The sequence below is a fragment of the Dasypus novemcinctus genome, chromosome 31, assembly GCF_030445035.2.
Source record: "Dasypus novemcinctus isolate mDasNov1 chromosome 31, mDasNov1.1.hap2, whole genome shotgun sequence".
Taxonomy (NCBI): domain Eukaryota; kingdom Metazoa; phylum Chordata; class Mammalia; order Cingulata; family Dasypodidae; genus Dasypus; species Dasypus novemcinctus.
In genome coordinates, this window is record NC_080703.1 from 42,483,413 (window position 1) to 42,499,336 (window position 15,924).

The window sequence follows — 15,924 nt, forward strand, 5'->3', positions numbered from 1 at the left end:
TTATATACTGATAAAGGGGACAGTTCAACAGGAAGAGGTAACATGTATTAATATGTATGCGTCTAACAGCAGATCCCCAAAGTATATGAACCAAATCCTGACAGATCTGAAGGGAAAAATTGATGGTTCTACATCAGTAGTAGGAGACTTTAATGCATCTCTCTCAATAATGGGTAGAGCATGTCTAGTCAGAAGATCAGTAAGGAAGTAGAAGACTTGTATGATATGAAAAATCCCCACAGCTACCATCGTGCTTAATAGTAAAAGACTGAACGCTTTCCCTCTAAAATCAGGAATAAGACAGGGATGCCCGTTGTCACCACTGTTATTCCACATTGTCCTGAAAGTTTCTGCCAGAGCAAGAAAAAGAAAAAATAAGACATCCAATGTGGAAAGGAATAAGTAAAATTATCCCTATTAGAAGATGATGTGATCCTATATATAGAAAATGATGAAAAATCCACAACAAATATCTTAGAGCTAATAAATGAATAGCAAAGCGGTGACAGAACCCAAACATCAGTAGTGTTCCTGTACACAAGCAATCAACAATTGGTAGAAGAAATCAAGGAGAAAAAAATTCTATTCACAGTAATAACTAAAGAATAAAAAATCTAGAAATAAATCTAAGGATGTAAAGGACTTGTATTCAGAAAATTACATTACCATTTTTATTTAGTAAACTCGTAACCAAGAGCAATAAGTACATAAATTAAAGAACATTAGATTTGAGAGGTTTAGTATTTTGAACGATATCATTGCCCATTTTACTAAGTGCTCTACTGAAGCCTCAACCTACCATACTCCACCCTCTGGAACCCCAAAATAAATGTTCTTTCCATAGCAAAATACATTCATTCTATCACAGTGTTTCAGAAAGCCTTAAATCATTTCTAGGTTCTTGGTTTATATCCCTGCAGTACCACTGGCCTAACTGCAGGGTGAGTTATGCATGCGGGACCCCAGGTCAGGGCTCTTTAACGTCTGTTTGCTCTTCTGATTGGTTGCCCCACCTGTTGTTTCTCAGGGGGCCAGTGGTGAGGCCTTTTGAGAATATACGGGGCTTGCCCTCTTATTCTGAATGCGATTCTCATGGCCAGAACTTGCAGTGTTTTTCAGTAGGTTCAAAGACAATAAGCAGGATTTTCTTATATTTTAGTATAAAAAGATTATGTTACCTCTGATGAGGAAGTTTGACTGGAATTGAGTGACATATTCACCCTTGTCTCTACGGAATAATTATCTATTGGGAGTTTGGGGTTTGTTTGTTTGTTTACTCTTTCTTCATTTAAGCAGTATTGAATAATAAAGGTTATAACCAAAAAAAAGCATGATCTCTCCTGGGGCAAAATTCCCCTCTGGCTGTGGACCTGTGAAAGTTAGAACAAGTTATCTGCTTACACTATACAAAGGAGAGATGTTCCCTTTGCCATAGGGAGAAATTGAAAGGAAAACAGGGGTCATGGATCCCAAGCAGTTCTGAAACCTTACAGGGCATATTCAGTTAAGATTTCAAGGTTTGCTAACATCTATAGAATCATGGTTTCTTGTCCTTCGGGCCTGACAAAGCGGCATCTGCACCCTTTCCAAGGGTTTACCCAGCGGCCATGTTCTCAGCTCTGCCCTCATCAAGCTTCCGGGTGGCAATTGAACTCTAGGCCCCACCCTCCGAGAACAGTGGGGTGATGGCCAGGCTCTACCTATACACCGGGCACAAGCTCTACCCAGTTACAGCAGTGGCATGGTGGCCAGACTCCCCCTAGTCCCTGGGAAATGTGCTCCACCCTGTCAAAAGCCAGGAGGAGCAGCCCTCCTTCAAGTGCTGGAACATACGCATTCCACATGCCTGGGTGGGTGTGCTCTCCTGGCCCAAGAAGATGTCTTCAGTCCAGATCTCAGCTTCCATGGTTCTGCCTTTGAAGCCATTTTTCCTTTAATCTGTTCCTTTTAGTCCAGGCTGGCAGTGATTCTGTTCATACAGATCTCGAAAAAAAATTTCATTTTGATGCATAACACTGGTCCTGACTGTCAGACAGTAGGACCATCCACATATCCTTCCTGGATAACTACATTTCCAGTCCTAACTTGCATTGAAATGCCCATCTGGTTCCAAGTTCCGTTAAATCCTCACATGGGGCATTCTTCTCTGGTGATTTGTTTTTCAGAAGCGCAGAATTTTCCAAACCATTAATTTCTGGTTTCTTTGTGTCCAAGAGTTCAGTTCTCAGCTTATCCTTTTCCTCTCTATATATTTTACTATAATCTGCAAAGGGAAACCAGGCCACACTTTTCCGAATTTAGTTTGGAAATGTCCTTAGCTAAATATCCAAGGTTTTTACTTTCACATTTTGCCTTCCATCTGACATCAGAACACAATTTTTAAGTTCTCTGCCACTTTAAAACAAGGATCACCTTTCTTCTAGTTTTCAGTGACACATTCACCGTTTCTGTCTAAGGCCTCATCAGAAGTACCCTTTGCATCCACATTTCTACCCACAGTCTCTTCAAAACAATCTATGCCTTTTCTGTCAAGTGCCTCAGTTCTTTCTGCCTCTACTCATTAACCAATTTAAAGGCCTTTTTTAGTGTTTTTGGTGTTTGGAATCACAATACCCCCACTTTCCTGGTACCAAAATTTGTTTTAGTTTGCTAAAGGCTGCCAAGGGAATATACCAGAAATGGTTTGGCTTTTACTAAGGAGATTTGTTAATCTGAAAGTTTACAGTTCTGAGGCTGAGAAAAGTGTCCAAATCAGGGCTTCCGTAGGCAGTGCCCGCTCCTCCGTTACAGCTGCAGGTAATCCTGGACTCCACCACACATGGCCTGTCTGCTGGTCTCTGCCTTCTCCAGGCACCAGTGCCTTCAACTTCTGGCTACTACTTCTGTGCTTTCTTTCTCCCAGATTCCATTGATTTCAACTTCTTCGTCTCATGGCTTTCTCTCTCATCGTCATGGGTTGCTCTCTAAGCTCTTGGGTCTTTTCTCTCTGCTCTTTATAAAGGATTCCTGCATGAGGACCACAACCCACTCTGGATCATGCCCCACCAATGCCATACAACCAGAGATCCTTAACTGAAGTGACTCAGTCAAAAAGTCACACCTGCAACAGGTTCACCTCCATAAGAATGGATTAATTTAAGAATATAACTTTTGATTTCCTTGATTTTTCTTCCTTTAATTCTGTCAGGTTTTGCTTTATATATTTTGAGCCTTGTTGTTAAATGCATATATGTTTATAATTTTCAATTTTGTTGGATTGAAGTCTTTTTCAATATATAATGTCTTTTGCCTCTCTTAACCTTTTCTGATGTACAATTTGTTTTGTATAAAGTAGCTGCCCCGTCTCTCTTTTAGTTACTATTTATCCTTGAAATACCTTTCTCCTCCATTTACTTCTCTTTTTTTTAATCTTTTCCTTTTTTTTTAAAAATGATTTATTTATTTCTCCCCACCCCCTCATTGTTTGCACCTGCTATGTCTGTTGTCTTCCCTGATTCTTTAGAAGGCACCAGGAACTGAACCCAGGACCTCTGGTCTGGGAGGGAGGTGCCTAATTGCTTGAGCCATCTCTGTTCCCTACTTTGTTGTGTCTCTTATTATGTTTTTTTCTTCTGTCTCTTGTTGCATCACCTTGTTGTGTCAGTTTGCCATACCTGCCTGTCATGCTAGCTTGCTGTGTTCCTTAGGAGACACTGGGAGCTGAACCATGGACCTCCCATATGGTAGGCAGGAGCTCACTTGCTTGAGTCACATCCGCTTCCCTCCCTTTACTTTCAGCCTCATTGATAAATCATGTTTTTAATCTTTTCTTTGAATCTTTGACCTTTAAAATGAGATTTTGATCTCATCTCTAAAATAACTTTTGATAAAGACTTCTACCCTTTAGCTGCTTGTTTTCTCATGTATTTTTTATGTGTGTTCCTCCTTTGCTGCCTTTTTTTGTAGTATACCATTTTTATTTCCTTCTTTCCTCCTCTGTATGGTTTTTAGTTATTTTCTTAGTGATTACCTTGGGGTTTAAAATCAACATCTTCAACTTCAGATGACAGCCTGACTTGAATGATACCAACTTAGTTTCCATCATATACAAACACCACTTTGCTCCTATATAGCTCTGTCCCTCCCCTTTTATATTAATCATCACAGGTTTCATCTTCATACATTATTTTCCCATTTACGTAGATTTATAATTATTGCTTTATGCATTTGCTTTTAAATCATATAGGAAAAAAGGGCTGCAAACCAGAAGTGTGATAAACTGGCATTTTAACGTATATATTTCTATTAATTTACCTATATAATTAACCTATATATGTGTCTTTTAATTCCTTCATATGACTTTGAGTTACTATTTATAGCCCTTTCATTTCAGCCTGAAGGGTTCTAGCTTTTCCTTTAGGGAAGGTCTACTAGTATCTAACTCCTTTGGCTTTTTTCATCTTCATTCTTGATGCCTTAATTTCATCTTCATTCTTGAAGGATAATTTTGCTGGATATAGAAGTCTTGGTTAAAAGTTACCTTCTTTCAGTGCAGTAATATGTCATCCCACTGCCTTCTGGCTCTGTGATTTCTGATTAATAATTATTTGAGGAGCCATTATATGGGATAAGTCACTTTTGCTGCTTTCAGGATTCTCTGGCTATAAATGAGTATTTCTTTGAGTTCATCCTGCCTAGCGTTTATCCATTCTCTTGGATTTATAATTTCATCGTTTCATCAAATTTGGGAAGTTTTCAGCCATTATTTTTTTCAGGCATTGTTTCTATGCCCTTCCCCATTCCCTCCCTTTCTGGGCTCGGTTAGGAGGATACAGGCTTCGTCAGCTTGGACTAAGTGATCTTTCTTGAGTGCACTGTCTGAGATGGCTACCTGATAAAGAAACATGCTGGCTCTTTGCATGTAAAATTAAACTAACCTAAACTTATGACTGCTTGAATGTTAATGGAGTAGATTGGTATATAAAGTCTCCTTATTTGAAACTTAATTATTATCTCCTTAACAGTGGATTTATTTTTCTCAATATATAGCCTAATTTCCCCAGTTATATGAAAGTATTCATGCTGAACTTAAAAAAAACAACAAAACAAAACTTGTGTTCAGCTAGCATTTTGTCATAGATTTCCTTGAATGCCAGTAGCTTACAAAAAAACAAATAATAAAAGACAGACTTTCCCAGTCTTTGCAGAGTGGTCCTCTGACATACCTTTAATGCTTAGCCAGGGGCCAAAGCTTTTCTCTGGTCTTTTCTGAGTACATTTCCTATCCCAGGTCCTGTGTCTGGCTTTTATGGCTTTCTAAGTTCCCTAGTGTACATGGGTGCTTTTAATTGTCCTAACTTCCTGAAGAAGCCATCTCCCCAACTTTTCCTTCCAGGCTTTATGCCATCTATTGTACATCTCAGTGGTAATCTTTTGTTCTAGGCGCTGTGGGTTTTTCCCTTGCCTTACTATGTTTTCAAGCAATGCCTGTTGCTCCTCTGGCCTGCAGTAGGTTCTAAATTTCATGAAAAGATGCAAGTGCCTTGTGTTAGTCTTTCAGGGCTTTGGGTAGTCCACAGATAGGCTAGAATAGACAAATGCAATGATTTATGAAAGAGGACTGCTTTGTTCCCTTTGGAACCCAGGGACCACAGTTGCAAACTACGAGAGCTGGCTGTTACCATTAAGACTGCCCTGGAGCCTGGGAGGGGTGGGAAGGAAGTAAAAGCCCCATAAAGCTTTCCTGTCATTCTTTAAGTTGCTTTTTTCTTGATTCAGTGTTTGTTTGGTTGCCGTAAGCTTTTTTTTTTCTCTCTCCCCTTCCCCTCCAACCCCCCCCAATTGTCTGTTCTCTGTGTCCATTTGCTGCGGGTTCTTCTTTGTCTGCTTCTGTTGTTGTCAGCGGCATGGGAATCTGTGTTTCTTTTTGTCGCATCATCTTGGTGTGTCAGCTCTCCGCGTGTGTGGTGCCATTCCTGGGCAGGCTGCGCTTTCTTTCGCGCTGGGCGGCTCTCCTTACGGGGCGCACTCCTTGTGCGTGGGGCTACCCTTGCGCGCATCAGCACTGCGCATGGGCCAGCTGCACACAGGTCAAGGCGGCCTGGGGTTTGAACCGCGGACCTCCCATGTGGTAGGCCACTGGGCCAAGTCTGCTTCCCACCATAAGTTTTTGACTGTTTTCTAGGGTTCTAGCAAAGTTGATTTTGACAGTTTCTGTGGAGAGACTAAGGGTTTGGAGCCGCCTACTCTTGGCATGCTGACATCACTCCTCCCTCCCCTCCTCAGGTCCTTGTTTAGTTGTCACCTAATCAGTGAAGTCGTCCCTGTTCACTGCCACCACCACCACTCTGGCTCCCTCTTCTTCTGTGTTAATTTTTTTCATAGTCCTTGTTTTTTCTACTATTTTCTCCGCCCTAGGATGTAAACTTCCAAGGAGGCAAGGATCTCATATGCTTTGCTCCCTGACATTCCCAGTGTGTAGAACAGGGCAGAATAGGCTGAGTGGATACTTGCTGAATGAATGTGGGGCTACAGATGTGGAAATTTAGGCTCTGTTGTCTCAGAAATTTGCTTCCAGTTTGGTTTCAGTTTCCCAAGGCTTTAGTGGAAGTGAGAATGGGAGAGGTGGTTGTGGGACAGAAGTGTGGGTTGAAGGTAATCAGGGAAAATCAGGCAAGTGAGTATACCTCAAATTCATCCTAAGAATTTCTCTTCAGACTACCAAACAGGCTTTAATGAAAACAAAACAGAACAAAAAACCGCTTTCATAGATATAGGCTAATATGAGATGAGAAAAAAATCCAATGCTAGATTTCTGTTAAACTGGAACTCCAGTTTTTATCAGCTTGAAGGAGCAGTAATTAAGTGAGCTGATTAGTTACTATGCTGAGAAATTACCTGGCACATAAGAGATACTCAAAATTATGGCTACTGTTTTTTCAGCAGCCATTATCTCTTTACCTCAGCTTTATTTGGTTCTCCACTTTGACATCAGAACTATCTTTTTTTGTGACTTTCTGGTATGCTTCTTTGAAAATTCTCCCTCTCCCCACCTTGTAATCCAGTCACATTCTGAAATGGTAAGGAGTGACTTGCCTGTGGGGAAAAATGGAAACGAGTTTTGTCTAGAAAGACAAAGTTAAAAAGAAAATTGACCCTATATTCATAAAAAGTTATTTTTTGAATGTATTTTAAGTTCTCTATAAGGCACTTTACTGAACAAGGCTCTCAAGAGCCCTGACATGGTAAGGGCTTGTATAAGTTATGGATAACAAAGCTCTAGCAAGTAAGAAAATAGGGAGTAATCAGAATTTGTCCTTAGCTCTTAAAGTTGACACTATTGAGACTAGCATGGCCTTCTGTAAAAATGCCCCTTTAAAACAGTGAGGAAGACTGGAACATGAACCAGAAGGAATTTTGGTTTGATGGATTAAGGCTGTCTTATAATTTTGTGTATATGGATTGACTCGTGCGGATTTTTATAAAAGTACATTTCTGAAAATGTGTTAAATCATTTATTTTAAATTCCTGTCAACTCTTTAAATTGATAGATGGGTAGAGCTATTTCACAGAGCTGTTTCATAGAAGGTACACTAAGCATTTTAGAAATCACCTTCAAATATAAACTAATTGTGAACTCCAAGGTCTGCATTGGCAATAGATTTCCAGAAAAACGTGTTAGTAAAAGACTAATTATAATCAAAATTTCTTTCAAAATAAGTATAACTCAAAACAGTAGTCTTTTGTATGGTATATATAGGCTCTTCCGTTTCTATAGAGGTACTTCAGGGCTTCTACTTAAAACTAGTTTGAATGTCATAGACGCAGCATCCCAAGTTAAACTCACTGATATCTATCCCCTGATTTCAAATTCTGGGTCCATCAAAACAGCCTTATCATCTTATTGAATGACTTCAGATTAAGTTGAGTTATAAATTAGATTTGAAACTGAGATATTGAGCTGATCAGTTCCCTAGGTAAAGAGAAAAGTACACAGGGAGAAAAAAATATGCAATAAAATTAGGCAATTTATCAGTAATTAGTGATGAAAACTGTTAGCGTAGGAAAGTTTAGCGTCGATTCCTCTTTGTCCTCAGTGTTAACTACCAGTAACACAGCATTATATTAGTTACATTAACTTTGGCTAATATAATCCTAAGGAAACAAATTAAGCAGTGTTAACCTCCATTGAGCCCTCAAATTATTCAAAAGTTAGTATGCTTCAATAAGAACATGAATAAAGTCAATTACTGAAATTTTATATTTTATAAGCTATTTTGATATCTAAAGCAGGGTTATTTATTTTTAAGATTTATTTTATCCCCCCCCCCCCCCTGTCTGCTCTCTGTGCTCATTCACTGTGTGTTCTTCTGTGTCCACTTGCATTCTTGTCATGCAGCACTGGAAAACTGTGTTGCTTTTTTTTTCGTCATCTTGCTGTGTCAGCTCTCTTTGTGTGCAGCGCCACTCCTGGGTGGGCTGCACTATTTTCCCACGTGGGGCGGCTCTCCTTGCGGGGCGAACTCCTTGCACGTGGGGCACCCCTACGTGGGGGACACCCCTGTGTGGCATGGAACTCCTTGTGTGCAGCAGCACTGCGCGTGGGCCAGCTCCACACAGGTCAGGAGGCCCTGGGGATCAAACCCTGGACCCTCCACATAGTAGGCGGACACTCAAGTTGAGCCACAACCGCTTCCCAATTGTTATTAATTCCTAACTCGTTCTATAAAACGAAGAATATAAAGAAGATGAGGTCATTCTAAAGAGACCCCCTCCTTCCCACACCCTCCACATTTTCATGTTTTAAGTCTTTAGTGTCTGACTTCCTGTGATGAAAAATTCAGTAATAGGGACACTTAGACTTCTTCCAGTCTGTCTCACGCTTATGTTTTCAGCACAAGAACAATAACTTTACATTCTGTCTTGTACTTATAATTCCTACAGTTTTCAAACACACCCAAGTTCTTTTCCATATCCTAGCTATTTCCATGTTTTTTACTTTGATTTATCTCTTAATTAAATGTACATTATTATCAAGTAGTTTTTGTTTTTTATTTTTGGCAAGGGCTTATAGGTGTCATGTTCTCTGAACTCGCACTTAAATTGAGAGTGTTGCATTTTTTTACTTATTTGAAGGGTAGATTGGCTAGTTATAAAATTCTTATGTCATTCTTACATGCCTTAACTTTATGGATATTACTCTAGTGCTTTATAGCATTAAGTGAAATTCTTCTGTCAGGTCGGCTCTCTCTTTACCGTATTCATCTTGCACTTCCCTACCACCATCATGACTTGGCTCTTGTCTGGATGCTTGTAGGATTCAATTCTTATCCCTGAAATTTAGTAACTAATTTCTCTAGCCTAAATCTAGTCATCATTTTTCCTGTAATATAATATGCATGTGCACTTTTCAGTTTTGACATTCAGGTTTATTATTTTTTTTCATTTATATCTTCTATTGAATCTTCAGTTTTATTTCCATGTGTTTTTCAGGAATACCAGTAATGTCTATGTTGGGTTCCCTTCATTGTCTTAGTTAGATTTTCTCTAACTATAATTTTATCTTTTCTTTTTAGTTTTAGTTTACCTCCTATGCCTTTCTATTCATTCAGCAAATATATAATGAGCACATATCTGTAGTAGACACTGTAGGTCCTGGGGGGGTACAGCAGTAAATAAAATAGAGGAAGTTTCTGCCTCCATGTAGCTTATGTTTTAATGAGAGAGATGGACATTATCAAGTGAACATATATAGCTTGTCTTATTTATTTTAATATATAATAGTTATGGAAAAATGAAAGAAGTAGCATGTGGGGTAGTGGATGAGGTAGTTGCTATTTTATATTGTTATCAGGAAAGGACTCTGTGATGACATGACATTGGAGCAGATCACTGAAGGAAGTGAGGGAGCTACCCTTCCGTACCGTGCAGGTCGTTGGAGGAAATTGAGAGAACAAGAACAGATGCTGTGAGATGATGTTTGGAAATACGTGAAAAGACGGTAGAGGATAAAGCAAAGAGGTGGCAGGGTGTGTGGTAAAGACTTGCGTTGTCCTTTATTTAGAGTGAGGTGGGAAACCAGTGGAGAGATTTGAGTGGAGTGACATGGTCTGCCTTAGGTTTTTAGAACATCATTAAGGCTGTAGCTTTAAATTCTTGACTGTGTTTTAAAAGTGTTTATTCTATTCTTCGTTTATTCTATTCTGGTGTGGCTTTCATCTCTAATTGTTTTCCTTTTTCCTTTCTTAAACTCTGTCAGACCTCTTTGTTGCTTTGTACTCACTGTTTTATCTCTTCTTTTTTTTGGGAACTCTTCTTTGAGGATTCTATTCAGAAATTAATTTCTTTAAAGTTGGGTATAGAGACTAGCTCAGAAGTTTACTTTCTTATGTACTGGGATGATTTCTTTCAACTCCCCCTTCCTGCTGTGTCTCCCTTGGTTTACTCTGCTCCTGTATGTCTTTGCCCTTGGTCCTGGCCTGGGCCCTTTTAGGTTGGTATGTATCTTTGAGGGTTTTATCTTCTAGAACAGACTGCTAAAGAATAGAGTAGGGAGTGGCAAAAAGTGAGCATCAGTTGGATGTTTTGCTTCAAAATAGCACCCTAACCAAATGTGTTGTTTCCTTAATCCTAGTAGTGTAGTTCCCTTGAGATTTTGGTGTACAGTGGGTAGTCAGGGTGACTAGGCAGCTCCTTAGGGCAGAAGGTCAAATGTAGTGATCTGGTAGTGATTGACATACTCTCACTCATCTCCAGTTGGTTAAAGAAAAACAATAGAGACACCTGCTTGGCCTCTTCTGCAGCATTGCTGCCTTGTTCTTCTGTGTGTGAGAGTATATGTCTATAGTGAGCTGCTCCCATGAATTGCATGCACAGCTCTTAAGAAAGCTTTTTAGGACACAAACAGTGGAAAGGGGGACATATGGATATACACACAAACATATTCTTTTGGAGGACTCAGTAGCCTTCACAGGATCTGAAGAAGCTTTGCTTAACTTCGTGTCCTTTATTTGGCTACAGGCGTATTTTGCTATAATTGGTACAGATTTTTCATAATTTGCTTTATGGTTGTAACTGTTTCCATGTTTTCTTTGTGTCTTTTCTCATTTTCTTTATATTTTGGTGAGATTTTTAGGGCAAAACTACCCCCACTCTTTTTAACCTGCAGTCTGGATCTAAATTGAAAATCTAGTATTTATACCTGGTGTAACTCCAAGGTTTGTGGATGAAGGGATATTATTTTTCACATGACCCATGTAATCAAACAAGTGAATCCTTTACTTCCATAGAATCTGTAGTAACACTGGAGTCCAGGGGAATTCATTTCGGTTATTATTGAGTGAGGCAAGATAATAACAGTGAGTATTTGCTGCATCTCAAATACTGTGCTAAATATGTTTTCATTTATTTCATTTTATCCTCTTCATTCTGTGAAGGTGTTTTTATAGATAAAGAAACTAAGGCGTTTGTGCGGGGGGGCGGGGGGGCAGTTAGTTACTGGCTGAAAGTTGTGCTGCTAGTAAAAACTAGAATGAGAATTCAGAGCCAGGCAATCTGAGTCCAGAATCCATGTTCTTAACTCTCCTATACTTTGAGCTTCCCATTCTCTCTTCTCCCACCATCCTGTGCCCCACATAAACATATGCTTACTTAGCACTTAGTAAAAATTGTATAAGCAAATTAAAGAACTTCTGTTTAAAGACTAAATTTTCCAATAACTAGTTACAGATACTTTGCAAGGAAGTTATTCATTTCATATTTACTTTCAAAACCGTATGTTTTAGCAGTGCCTTAGACTGACTACAGTGTGTATCAAGTGAATAAATGACTATTGTAGAAAACATAACTTAAACATTCATTTGACCTTTTATAGAAAAATATGAATAATTGTTTCTGCCATTAAAAATTAGATCGGAGGTATGTGACCCATGAAAGTCTGCAATGCTGATGCCCATATCTTTTTTTTTTTTCACTTTTTTTTTTAAAAGAAGTTTTAGATTACAGAGAAATTAATTTAGAAAATACAGGAGATTCCCTTAGTTATGTTATTTTCCTCTTCCCACTGCTAGTAATGCTTTCTTTCCTTTCTAAATCTTCATCCATCAAGTAACTCTCGCTTGGTCTTATATGGATGGCCTTTCTCCATGCTCCCACCCTGGATGTAATATTTCCATTATGATGCTTGCCACACTATTCTCTAGGGGTTGGTTTACGTGTCACTATTCTGGGAACTTCTTGAAGGCAAGGGAGCTGTGCCTTATATATTGTAACTTAAGTACCTGAACTATATTAATAGTTAATGCAAGTTTCCTAAGTCATTAATTTCATATGGGTATCTTGTAACATATGTTACTAGTTTTAAACTTTCCCTAAAAAGTCCCTAACAGAATACTTGATACTGCAAAGATATTTCATTTTTTAGATAATGGTTATGCTTCATAACCCACAGTTAAAAAAAAATCATGTATATGTATATGATACAAGGTATGACTTTTGGGGGAAAATGTTATTGTTTATAATAATTAGAAACAATGATTAAAATTTTTTTTTTTCCTTGTTATCTTTTTCTGATACTGCTAAGCACTAAAATGGTTTCTGGACAAGATTGCAATTTATAATTGCTTGTTTTCAGCCGGTGAACTAGTTAACTAAATTCTTGAAATGTCTCTTCCATTCCTGGAATTATTTTGTACTTCGATATGTATATGAATATACAGCTAATTCTGGAAGTCTGTGTGTAGCACAGAGTTCTCGCTGTCTTCAGAGAGTTTAGGTGACACTGTGGCTCAGAGAGTCTGAATTCTTTGAAGTGTTTCGTCATATTTGTTTCTCTTACACAGTTTTTCATTTTGCAGGAACAGTCACCTGCCCTCATGGTGTACATTGCTTTGCCGTATTTGTGGCTAATTTGCAAAACACATACTAATTAATTGGTGGGGAGAAGTATTTGTTCCATTGGTGCTTTAAGAGATAGCCCAACCACATTGCCCATATATTTGACTTTTAATTTCCAAGGAATTAAAAAGTTTGACTAGTGCTATTTGAAGGAACACATGACTTAACAGAAGAGGAGGAACGTGTCTTCTGAGAACGGTTATGATCAGATTTCTAAAATCCCAATGTGCTGGTCTTCCTGCAGATAAATACCTGTAGAAGCTAAAAAGCTTCTGTAGAAGCTAAAAAGAACAAACTAAATTTTAAAAGAAGTCTTTTATTAGTAACAAGTAGCAGTATGAGGGGTCTTCAGTCAACTGGTAATGGATTTCTTTGTTGTAGTTTCTCATGTTTTCTGATAAATTAACTGATTATGTTTTTAAAAGGGGGAGAACAAAGAGAAAAGAAAAATTACAGTAATCTAAAATGGCAGAATGAGGCCAGCAGTGTTTTTTACTTTGGACTCCCAAATGCACCATTAAAATTTTCTTCAGTTGTATATCCTGGTAAGCAGTATCTGAAAGAATGGCAAAAATAGCTTTACCCTATCCCTAGCTACTTTCCCTTTTTTTTTCTTTGCATTTGATACCAGATTCTTGTAATTGTTTTCTATGACCACTCCTTTTGTTTGCTCTTAAATGTATTTTTTTTGAATAGGCAGTATTTCAGTGTCATTTAAAAATATATATATATATATATATATATATATATATATATATATATATATATATATATTTAAAAGGTCTGTAGTCAGCACCGACACCTAAGGGACCACTGCCGACACCTAAGGGACCACTGCTCAGGTCTGCTGTGCCTCCAGGCTTCCGGCGCACAGAAGGCCAGTGTGAATTCAGGTGCTTACGCCTGCTTCTCTTACGGGGAAGGAAGGCACATCCAAGCAGTTCTTAATTTCCCCCCACTGTTTATTTCTCATATTTTTCTGTATCAGAACAGAGAATCCTGCCGTTTTTGTGACAGCTACAGTCTATTCCCTTGTTAATTAATAGCTGTGATTCACACATCTGACCCATTCTCTTTGCTGGAAATCCCAGATCTGACCTCATTCCTCTTCTCTGCCCTTGTTGATGCAGGGTACTAGCTCTTCTGGGTGTACTGCCCTTCAGGCCTTACTGAGTGCATTCCTTCTGTGCATACATACGTTCGCACATGCAGATAAAAACCCGTAGAGAGAACAGGAGTATCGTGAACCGTTGAATTCCCAGGCCAATGAATGGAAGAACAGAGCACCCCCGCTTTTGTACCCGCCCTTTGCTTTCTCTAGGGCTCCAACCTTCTAACCCATGGACATTTTCAGATGTTTGTGTTACTGTTATCTGCATTCTGCCCCCTCTCCGAAACAGTCAAAGACTGGCCTTACTGTGGTCAGACAGTCTGTGTCTTCGCTACCTTGATTTCCACAGCGCCTGGCTGTTAGATCCCAGGTTACAGAGGCTCGGAGGCAGACCAGGGTTCAGGCAGGAGTGTATTAGGTCGCTGGCATAGGGGGTCTGAAGAGAGACCCCAGCCCATCTGACTGAGCTGGGAGCACCTTTTGAACTGATGGAGTGAGTGTGAAGACATGGGGTGGGAGAGTACGGTGCTTGCTGCTCCCAGGGTGGGGATTGCCTTTCTGCGGACGGCCTTGTCATGTGTCGGGTGGGTGGCAGGCTGTGCAAAGAGCAGGGGCGGGAACGGAGTGCTCTGTGTGGACATGGAGCTTGAGCTCAAGGTCAGTAAGTTACAGTCTAACGCTGGCAAGCAGTTGTTAAAATACTTATTACGTAAATATACTTTTTAAAACATTTTTTTTAATTTTGCAGGCTCCCCTTCCTTCTCCCAAAGCCTAATTCTGAGCATTCTTGAAAGCCCTCTCGTTTTCTCCTGATTCTTTCAGTGTTCAGTGCCTTCAGAGAACTCAGCCACTCACAGAATTTTAACTGTTGCATTTGTGTAGATGATTCCTACATCTCCATTTCCTTTCATTTTTTTTCTCCTGTTCAGTCAAGGCTTTTAAATCTACTTGTAATATACCTGAGTTATATGTGCTAGGTACATTTATCATATATATCATAGGCATTACAAGTTGTTTTGTAGATGATGAAACTTAGCTTCAGAAGGATCCACAACTAGTTAGGGACCCAGAAATTACAGTTTGAAGTCACGGCACTTGATTATCCTCTGGAACCTTACATCAAAACCAAAAAAAATGTAAGCATTTAGGAGGTCTAAACGCTCTCCTTGGTTTTGCTATAGATGACTGAAGTTGGGCTATTTGCAGTGTCGCTGTTTCCTCATCTAAGATAATAAGGTTAGACTAGTGTCAACAGCCCCTTCTCACTAGCTAGTTGATTTAGGATATAGATCTATGGTTGCTTATAGTGCAGGACCTAGCATCCTACTCCTCCACACTTCTGTGGGCCAGCTGTTTGCTCTTTACTTAGGTACAAAGTAATACAGCCACGTGTTCCGTCTGTTTGGTTGGGACTTGGATATCAAATCAGTGCTCTTTTTATATGACTTAATAAATTTTTAAACAACTGTACATAGTTGTGATTTTTTTGTTGCTGTATTTTTGTTTATAATTTTTCCTCTTTTAAGCTTTAGGTATAACCTGGAAATACATGTGGGTTGGCTCCTTCTTTCTCGTTGTTTTTTTTTTTTACTACGTCTATGACATTGTATTCGTTTCATTCAATAACTTTGGAGTACTAATGTGTTTCTACTCATAGCTGGAGATATGATGGAGATTTGCTATTTATGACATGTTATGTTACATTTATTAGTAAAGAGTTGTAATGAAGACTTTGGAATGGTCTACACTTTATCTCTCAGTATCCTTAATTAGGTATTTGAGTTTTTCAGCACATTCTAAAGTGGAATCTGATTTTTAACTTTGGATATGCTCTGTATAAAGGTGGCTTTTAGAGCCTGTAATAGAATGACTATATAGAAAGGGCTAATACTTTATTAATTACATCAATTAACAAAGGCTAGTTTTGCTTTTTAATTTAA

At 38.9% G+C, this 15,924-nt stretch overlaps 1 protein-coding gene across 16 annotated transcripts in view; it reads left to right on the top strand.

Moving 5' to 3' along the window:
* Window positions 1–15,924, top strand: part of ANKRD28 (ankyrin repeat domain 28) — a 195,818-nt gene that overhangs the window by 110,794 nt on the left and 69,100 nt on the right. The gene's annotated exons all lie outside the window — the stretch shown is intronic.